Here is an 11,734-nt window from a genome sequence, read left to right on the forward strand (position 1 = left end):
ATATATACATATATATCAAAGTATGTTCAAAATATATTTACAACACTTTTAATATATTTTGATGTTTTAAGTTTATTAAGTCAGCTGTCCTCGTTAGTAACCTACAACTAGTTGTCCACAGTTAGATGTACAGAAATAAATCGATAAATATTATCTTGAATCAATCCACGACCCAGTGTATACGTATCTCAGTATTGATCACAACTCAAACTATATATATTTTGGAATCAACCTCAACCCTGTATAGCTAACTCCAACATTCACATATAGAGTGTCTATGGTTGTTCCGAAATATATATAGATGTGTCGACATGATAGGTCGAAACATTGTATACGTGTCTATGGTATCTCAAGATTACATAATATATAATACAAGTTGATTAAGTTATGGTTGGAATAGATTTGTTACCAATTTTCACGTAGCTAAAATGAGAAAATTTATCCAATCTTGTTTTACCCATAACTTCTTCATTTTAAATCCGTTTTGAGTGAATCAAATTGCTATGGTTTCATATTGAACTCTATTTTATGAATCTAAACAAAAAAAGTATAGGTTTCTAGTCGGAAAAATAAGTTACAAGTCGTTTTTGTAAAGGTAGTCATTTCAGTCGAAAGAACGACGTCTAGATGACCATTTTAGAAAACATACTTCCACTTTGAGTTTAACCATAATTTTTGGATATAGTTTCATGTTCATAATAAAAATCATTTTCTCAGAATAACAACTTTTAAATCAAAGTTTATCATAGTTTTTAATTAACTAACCCAAAACAGCCCGCGGTGTTACTACGACGGCGTAAATCCGGTTTTACGGTGTTTTTCGTGTTTCCAGGTTTTAAATCATTAAGTTAGCATATCATATAGATATAGAACATGTGTTTAGTTGATTTTAAAAGTCAAGTTAGAAGGATTAACTTTTGTTTGCGAACAAGTTTAGAATTAACTAAACTATGTTCTAGTGATTACAAGTTTAAACCTTCGAATAAGATAGCTTTATATGTATGAATCGAATGATGTTATGAACATCATTACTACCTTAAGTTCCTTGGATGAACCTACTAGAAAAGAGAAAAATGGATCTAGCTTCAATGGATCCTTGGATGGCTCAAAGTTCTTGAAGCAAAATCATGACACGAAAACAAGTTCAAGTAAGATCATCACTTGAAATAAGATTGTTATAGTTATAGAAATTGAACCAAAGTTTGAATATGATTATTACCTTGTATTAGAATGATAACCTACTGTAAGAAACAAAGATTTCTTGAGGTTGGATGATCACCTTACAAGATTGGAAGTGAGCTAGCAAACTTGAAAGTATTCTTGATTTTATGAAACTAGAACTTTTGGAATTTATGAAGAACACTTAGAACTTGAAGATAGAACTTGAGAGAGTTCAATTAGATGAAGAAAATTGAAGAATAAAAGTGTTTGTAGGTGTTTTTGGTCGTTGGTGTATGGATTAGATATAAAGGATATGTAATTTTGTTTTCATGTAAATAAGTCATGAATGATTACTCATATTTTTGTAATCTTATGAGATATTTCATGCTAGTTGCCAAATGATGGTTCCCACATGTGTTAGGTGACTCACATGGGCTGCTAAGAGCTGATCATTGGAGTGTATATACCAATAGTACATACATCTAAAAGCTGTGTATTGTACGAGTACGAATACGGGTGCATACGAGTAGAATTGTTGATGAAACTGAACGAGAATGTAATTGTAAGCATTTTTGTTAAGTAGAAGTATTTTGATAAGTGTATTGAAGTCTTTCAAAAGTGTATAAATACATATTAAAACACTACATGTATATACATTTTAACTGAGTCGTTAAGTCATCGTTAGTCGTTACATGTAAGTGTTGTTTTGAAACCTTTAGGTTAACGATCTTGTTAAATGTTGTTAACCCAATGTTTATAATAACAAAAGAGATTTTAAATTATTATATTATCATGATATTATGATGTACGAATATCTCTTAATATGATATATATACATTAAATGTCGTTACAACGATAAACGTTACATATATGTCTCGTTTCAAAATCATTAAGTTAGTAGTCTTGTTTTTAAATATGTAGTTCATTGTTAATATAATTAATGATATGTTTACTTATCATAATATCATGTTAACTATATATATAACCATATATATGTCATCATATAGTTTTTTTACAAGTTTTAATATTCGGGGAGACGGAACCCGGTATAGGGCTGAAAGGATTTGGGTACCAAAATTTGGAGATATGAGAGAAATGGTACTTAGAGAAGCTCATAAAACCAGATACTCAATACATCCTGGAACGGGGAAGATGTACAAGGATCTCAAGAAACATTTTTGGTGGCCGGGTATGAAAGCTGATGTTGCTAAATACGTAGGAGAATGTTTGACGTGTTCTAAGGTCAAAGCTGAGCATCAGAAACCATCAGGTCTACTTCAACAACCCGAAATCCCGGAATGGAAATGGGAAAACATTACCATGGATTTCATCACTAAATTGCCAAGGACTGCAAGTGGTTTTGATACTATTTGGGTAATAGTTGATCGTCTCACCAAATCAGCACACTTCCTACCAATAAGAGAAGATGACAAGATGGAGAAATTAGCACGACTGTATTTGAAGGAAGTCGTCTCCAGACATGGAATACCAATCTCTATTATCTCTGATAGGGATGGCAGATTTATTTCAAGATTCTGGCAGACATTACAGCAAGCATTAGGAACTCGTCTAGACATGAGTACTGCCTATCATCCACAAACTGATGGGCAGAGCGAAAGGACGATACAAACGCTTGAAGACATGCTACGAGCATGTGTTATTGATTTCGGAAACAGTTGGGATCGACATCTACCGTTAGCAGAATTTTCCTACAACAACAGCTACCATTCAAGCATTGAGATGGCGCCGTTTGAAGCACTTTATGGTAGAAAGTGCAGGTCTCCGATTTGTTGGAGTGAGGTGGGGGATAGACAGATTACGGGTCCGGAGATTATACAAGAAACTACCGAGAAGATCATCCAAATTCAACAACGGTTGAAAACCGCCCAAAGTCGACAAAAGAGCTACGCTGACATTAAAAGAAAAGATATAGAATTTGAAATTGGAGAGATGGTCATGCTTAAAGTTTCACCTTGGAAAGGCGTTGTTCGATTTGGTAAACGAGGGAAATTAAATCCAAGGTATATTGGACCATTCAAGATTATTGATCGTGTCGGACCAGTAGCTTACCGACTTGAGTTACCTCAACAACTCGCGGCTGTACATAACACTTTCCACGTCTCGAATTTGAAGAAATGTTTTGCTAAAGAAGATCTCACTATTCCGTTAGATGAAATCCAAATCAACGAAAAACTCCAATTCATCGAAGAACCCGTCGAAATAATGGATCGTGAGGTTAAAAGACTTAAGCAAAACAAGATACCAATTGTTAAGGTTCGATGGAATGCTCGTAGAGGACCCGAGTTCACCTGGGAGCGTGAAGATCAGATGAAGAAGAAATACCCGCATCTATTTCCAGAAGATTCGTCAACACCTTCAACAGCTTAAAATTTCGGGACGAAATTTATTTAACGGGTAGGTACTGTAGTGACCCGAACTTTTCCATGTTTATATATATTAATTGAGATTGATATTTACATGATTAAATGTTTCCTACATGTTAAGCAATCAAACTTGTTAAGACTTGATTAATTGAAATAGGTTTCATATAGACAATTGACCACCCAAGTTGACCGGTGATTCACGAACGTTAAAACTTGTAAAAAAACTATATGATGACATATATATGGTTATATATATAGTTAACATGATATTATGATAAGTAAACATATCATTAATTATATTAACAATGAACTACATATTTAAAAACAAGACTACTAACTTAATGATTTTGAAACGAGACATATATGTAACGTTTATCGTTGTAACGACATTTAATGTATATATATCATATTAAGAGATATTCGTACATCATAATATCATGATAATATAATAATTTAAAATCTCTTTTGTTATTATAAACATTGGGTTAACAACATTTAACAAGATCGTTAACCTAAAGGTTTCAAAACAACACTTACATGTAACGACTAACGATGACTTAACGACTCAGTTAAAATGTATATACATGTAGTGTTTTAATATGTATTTATACACTTTTGAAAGACTTCAATACACTTATCAAAATACTTCTACTTAACAAAAATGCTTACAATTACATTCTCGTTCAGTTTCATCAACAATTCTACTCGTATGCACCCGTATTCGTACTCGTACAATACACAGCTTTTAGATGTATGTACTATTGGTATATACACTCCAATGATCAGCTCTTAGCAGCCCATGTGAGTCACCTAACACATGTGGGAACCATCATTTGGCAACTAGCATGAAATATCTCATAAGATTACAAAAATATGAGTAATCATTCATGACTTATTTACATGAAAACAAAATTACATATCCTTTATATCTAATCCATACACCAACGACCAAAAACACCTACAAACACTTTTATTCTTCAATTTTCTTCATCTAATTGAACTCTCTCAAGTTCTATCTTCAAGTTCTAAGTGTTCTTCATAAATTCCAAAAGTTCTAGTTTCATAAAATCAAGAATACTTTCAAGTTTGCTAGCTCACTTCCAATCTTGTAAGGTGATCATCCAACCTCAAGAAATCTTTGTTTCTTACAGTAGGTTATCATTCTAATACAAGGTAATAATCATATTCAAACTTTGGTTCAATTTCTATAACTATAACAATCTTATTTCAAGTGATGATCTTACTTGAACTTGTTTTCGTGTCATGATTTTGCTTCAAGAACTTTGAGCCATCCAAGGATCCATTGAAGCTAGATCCATTTTTCTCTTTTCTAGTAGGTTCATCCAAGGAACTTAAGGTAGTAATGATGTTCATAACATCATTCGATTCATACATATAAAGCTATCTTATTCGAAGGTTTAAACTTGTAATCACTAGAACATAGTTTAGTTAATTCTAAACTTGTTCGCAAACAAAAGTTAATCCTTCTAACTTGACTTTTAAAATCAACTAAACACATGTTCTATATCTATATGATATGCTAACTTAATGATTTAAAACCTGGAAACACGAAAAACACCGTAAAACCGGATTTACGCCGTCGTAGTAACACCGCGGGCTGTTTTGGGTTAGTTAATTAAAAACTATGATAAACTTTGATTTAAAAGTTGTTATTCTGAGAAAATGATTTTTATTATGAACATGAAACTATATCCAAAAATTATGGTTAAACTCAAAGTGGAAGTATGTTTTCTAAAATGGTCATCTAGACGTCGTTCTTTCGACTGAAATGACTACCTTTACAAAAACGACTTGTAACTTATTTTTCCGACTAGAAACCTATACTTTTTTTGTTTAGATTCATAAAATAGAGTTCAATATGAAACCATAGCAATTTGATTCACTCAAAACGGATTTAAAATGAAGAAGTTATGGGTAAAACAAGATTGGATAAATTTTCTCATTTTAGCTACGTGAAAATTGGTAACAAATCTATTCCAACCATAACTTAATCAACTTGTATTATATATTATGTAATCTTGAGATACCATAGACACGTATACAATGTTTCGACCTATCATGTCGACACATCTATATATATTTCGGAACAACCATAGACACTCTATATGTGAATGTTGGAGTTAGCTATACAGGGTTGAGGTTGATTCCAAAATATATATAGTTTGAGTTGTGATCAATACTGAGATACGTATACACTGGGTCGTGGATTGATTCAAGATAATATTTATCGATTTATTTCTGTACATCTAACTGTGGACAACTAGTTGTAGGTTACTAACGAGGACAGCTGACTTAATAAACTTAAAACATCAAAATATATTAAAAGTGTTGTAAATATATTTTGAACATACTTTGATATATATGTATATATTGTTATAGGTTCGTGAATCAACCAGTGGCCAAGTCTTACTTCCCGACGAAGTAAAAATCTGTGAAAGTGAGTTATAGTCCCACTTTTAAAATCTAATATTTTTGGGATGAGAATACATGCAGGTTTTATAAATGATTTACAAAATAGGCACAAGTACGTGAAACTACATTCTATGGTTGAATTATCGAAATCGAATATGCCCCTTTTTATTAAGTCTGGTAATCTAAGAATTAGGGAACAGACACCCTAATTGACGCGAATCCTAAAGATAGATCTATTGGGCCTAACAAACCCCATCCAAAGTACCGGATGCTTTAGTACTTCGAAATTTATATCATATCCGAAGGGTGTCCCGGAATGATGGGGATATTCTTATATATGCATCTTGTTATTGTCGGTTACCAGGTGTTCACCATATGAATGATTTTTATCTCTATGTATGGGATGTGTATTGAAATATGAAATCTTGTGGTCTATTGTTACGATTTGATATATATAGGTTAAACCTATAACTCACCAACATTTTTGTTGACGTTTTAAGCATGTTTATTCTCAGGTGATTATTAAGAGCTTACCAACTGTGAAGACCCGTCCTAATCCATCCAGACGAAGTCCATATCGATTATAAACGATTCACAACAGTTGATTACATCGCGAGGTACTTGACCTCTATATGATACATTTTACAAACATTGCATTCGTTTTTGAAAAGACAAACTTTCATTACATCGAAAGTTGACAGGCATGCATACCATTTCATAATATATCCAACTATAATTGACTTGATAATAATCTTGATGAACTCGACGACTCGAATGCAACGTCTTTTGAAATATGCCATGAATGACTCCAAGTAATATCTATAAAATGAGCAAATACACAGCGGAAGATTTCTTTCGTACCTGAGAATAAACATGCTTTAAAGTGTCAACCAAAAGGTTGGTGAGTTCATTAGTTTAACTTAAACAATCGTTTCCATCATTTTAATAGACCACAAGATTTCAGATTTCCATTTCTCATAAACATACGTCCCATGCATAGAGACAAAAATATCATTCATATGGATTGAACACCTGGTAACCGACATTAACAATATGCATATATAAGAATATCCCCATCATTCCGGGATCCTCCTTCGGACATGATATAAATTTCGAAGTACTAAAACATCCGGTACTTTGGATGGGGCTTGTTGGGCCCGATAGATCTATCTTTAGGATTCGCGTCAATTAGGGTGTCTGTTCCCTAATTCTTAGATCACCAGACTTAATAAAAAGGGGCATATTCGACTTCGATAATTCAACCATAGAATGTAGTTTCACGTACTTGTGTCAATTTCGTAAAACAGTTATAAAAGTTGCGCATGTATTCTCAGCCCAAAAATATAAAGGGTAAAAAGGCAAATGAAACTCACGATACTGTATTTTGTAGTAAAAATACATATGACGTCATTGAACAATGCAGGGTTGGCCTCGGATTCACGAACCTATATCAATTGTGTATATATTAATACGTATAATGTAAGTTACAAAATTTTATTTATTAATATGTATTATTTATATATTATAGTTTTGTAGAATTTATTCTAACCTTTATTTTAAAACGTATACTTATATTATATTTTAAGTTATATTTTATATATATATCTATTTTATGTATATATATCTATAATGATTTACGTTTATATAAATAGTGACATTAATATATTTATATACATATATTTGTGGTTAGTATTGTATTTATGAAATTTTATTAGTTTGTTATGTGAATTATTAATACAATCCTAGTATATACCATAAGTATATATATAGTGTACAAAAGATTTATTTGTTAAAATAATAATTTAGATAATAATGATTTACTAATAATAATAATAATTTTATTAATAATGATAATACTAATAGCAAAAAAAATGAAAATGATAACTGTTAATGATACTAATAATAATAACTCTAAAATAATATTAATACTAATACCATACTTATGTTAATAATAAGGGTTCTAATATTTATAAAATGATAAATGATAATCATAATAATACTAGTAAATATTAATGATGATACTGATAAATATGATATTATTAATTGTAAATGTACTGATGATACTATTATTTATAAACCGGTACAAATTCTAATATTGATGATAATAATATATTTTTATTTCCTTCATAATAATAATAATGATAATCATAATCATAATCCTAATGATGATAAAATACTAAAATGATAAGTTTATTACTAATAATAATATTATTAATACCTATCATAATAATAATAGTAATGTCTATAATACTTTCAAATATGATAACAAGTATGATACTAATAATAACAATAACAATAACAATCAAAACAATCACAATAATAATAATAATAATAATAATACTAATAATAATTAATATATAATAACAATAATAAAATTAGAAAAGAAAACTACCTCACATGAAAAGAGTTTCAAAAAAAAAAAAAAAAACTACCGTCCTCTGGACTCGATCTCGTGACCACATGCTCACACGCAAACACTCTCGACCATCCCACCAATTCTGATTCTCTGTACTAATATCGAATTTAAATTTTATATATAAACTGTTTTTCTTCTATTCCTCTTCTTCTCCACAAGTCTCATGGATTCAACAAAACATCAATAACCAAAAAAAAAAAAAAATCGGGGTTCCCTTTAAAGCTTCAAAACATTACAGAAAAAATAATAATTTGGGTTCTAAAATAAAAAAAAAATACTAAAGGCCTACTGCAGCGTCGGTTCTTGGAACAAAACAAAAAAAATTGATTTCGTAATAGATAACATTATAGATAATGTTTATAACACGAAATAGTTTTCTAAACATGTATAAAAACTACTGGAATCGTCAATTTGATCAGAAACATATACACGAACGCGAATTTGTCTCAAGAACAATTGTTGACTTTTTTTAAACTAAACTTTGACTTCAAAATTCAAGATCGATATAAAGATTTGAGAGTTGAGATTTTGCAGATAGATTCAAAGAAAGATTTCTAACCTTTCTGCATTTTTAGATTTTGAAACTTTATTCGAAATTGAATTAAGAGAAAGAAAAAAAATTGGAGCGTGCAGAGAAGAAGAAAAAAAAAATATCGCTGTGTTCTTTAATCCCATTGGATTTCCTTTTTATTTGATTTGCAATTATACATAATCATGTTGTAATAATAGAGATCGGTTGATAAAAAATGGAGAAAATGTCAACACAGGTTCACGAGTTGGGAGCAGGAAAGAAACAAAAAAAATAATAATAATAGAGATAAAGTATACAGAGGTCACGCGTATAATATAGATCCCTACTGTTTTTTTTTAATTAATAATAATAATATATAATAACAATACTATTAATATCTAATAATATTAATAAAATTAATAATAATGATAAATATAATATTAATGATAATAATAATTGTAAAAATGATAATAATAATAATAATAATACCATACTAATTATGATAATATTAATATTTTATCGATAATAATAATATTAGTAATAATAATCTAATTTATACATCCAATTTCATCTTTATATGATATAAAGTGATATTATGAATACAAATATTGATATTTGACGATACAAATAACATTACTACAACAACTATATTTGTATTTAAATTTAATTTATTAATATCATCTATTATTATGTAATATTTAATAATTATGTAATATGTATTGTAACATATACTGAATATTATATATTTATGCATTTTAATATAAATATATTATAATATTTATTTACATACTAATTATATTATACTTATGTATGTAATTATGAAAAATATAAATGTTTTATATATGTAAGTATTATATATATTTATTAAAATAGTACATTATTTCATCATAGATATATTATAAATTTCTACATATACATAATATAATAATTATGTATAAAATCATATATATATATAGTTATATTTATGTATATATGTATACTACCATATATATAAAATCATGTTTTAAATGTTGAGTAGATGATTAATTATGTATATTAAATAATTAACTACAAAGTATAACATTGTACATTTAATATTTTGATAACGTTGGTAAAATATGTTTGAATCATTTATATACAATATACTATATATATTCAAAATGAAAATCTTTAGTTATTAAATGTTATCTTTTATAATAACAAAATTACTTAATAGTTCATTAATACTAATATAATTAGTTTTATATATAATTATTTATATTTACATTCTTAGTTACAATTAAAGGTTCGTGAATCGTCGGAAATAGTTAAAGGTCAAATGTTATCATGAAATAGTTCAAACATAATGAGACTCGGTTTAATAGACTTTGCTTATCGAGTCGAATCATATAAGATTATGTTTAAATTTGGTCGGAAATTCCCGGGTCATCACAGTACCTACCCGTTAAAGAAATTTCGTCCCGAAATTTGAGTGAGGTCGTCATAGCTAACAATAAATATGTTTTCCTGACGAATATGAGTTGATAACTTGAGTTTTATCATCATTGAGTAATATGGATAAAAATAATTCGATTATTCGAAGAGTGCGAATGAAGCTATTCACAAAAGGATGAAATGAGAAACAAAGATTTGTTTTTAACTTTTGACGTAGTCAGGTTTGAATTTAGAAAATAAGGAGCGTCTTAACTTTTGACATTGCCTTGGTTGAATTCCGGAATTTAAGGGATTTAAAGAAAATCTTGAAGATCTATAAAATCTGATTCTTCGGGATTTATGGAAATTAAGATCTCTTTAATTAAATACGGTGATCTGCCCCGATTACTACGTCTGATATTTCCAGTATAAATTAAGCTCTTCCTTTCCATTATTCTCACCATTCTTATACTTTCTTTCTTAGTTCATACATCCAAAAGATTCTGAAAATGATTAATCCAGTTCTGATCCTTGTCCTCATCCTTACTATCGCAACAATCATTCTCCTTTTCCAACTTCCACCAGAGGAATCTGCTTTCTTCTACTTCGCCCTCGGGATTATAATGTTTTTAATTCTCCCGTGTCTTTATGTTGCGATAAACATTGATATACACGGTTTGTAATTTATGTGTTGTTATCGGACTTTATATTCTCCCTTATATTTCAAAGCTCTATGCTTTTGTTTTCTCTTCCCGACTTCAAGTCAAGCGAATAATGGTCCAGAATTTATAGATATAGAGTTTCGAATGATTATAATGTTCTAAGCATGAAGGAACGTGATAGCACGATTTGATTTTCAAATTTATCAACATCACGGAAGATAGAACCATCAAGAATACATTTTCTTGATTTGTTACGGAGTTAAGTAGGATGAAAGAGTTATGTAACATGGCACATGATGACGTTATGATCTGTGAATCATCACGTTTCATTTAGAAACTCAGCATGACTTACTGTAATATAATCACGTTGATCAAGTGTCATTATATTATACTAACTCATGCATCAGTTCCCATCATTACTACAATAACATTCATATTTTAAGCTTGAAAATTTACAGAATATAGAAACTAACAGTTTCTATATGATGTAATACTGATAGCACGAAAAGATTAATGATTTCAGATAAGAATAGTTATAAAAATATCTCCAGAAATATGGAGGATATTTATAATGAAAGGTACGATAATATCTCAGAATATCTAAGATCAGAGGATGATAGAAACTATTGTCTGCAAGGGTTTAGAGTAAGGAGCAAGTTATTCACTATAGACTTTAGCAGACATTGAATTATTTGGATTCTTTGAAGTCAAACTTATTCTTTGTGATTTATCCACGACTTTCTTCATAGTTTCGCATAATCTGCTTTTCGGTACT

Source organism: Rutidosis leptorrhynchoides, chromosome 4 (genome assembly GCF_046630445.1).
Source record: "Rutidosis leptorrhynchoides isolate AG116_Rl617_1_P2 chromosome 4, CSIRO_AGI_Rlap_v1, whole genome shotgun sequence".
Classification (NCBI taxonomy): domain Eukaryota; kingdom Viridiplantae; phylum Streptophyta; class Magnoliopsida; order Asterales; family Asteraceae; genus Rutidosis; species Rutidosis leptorrhynchoides.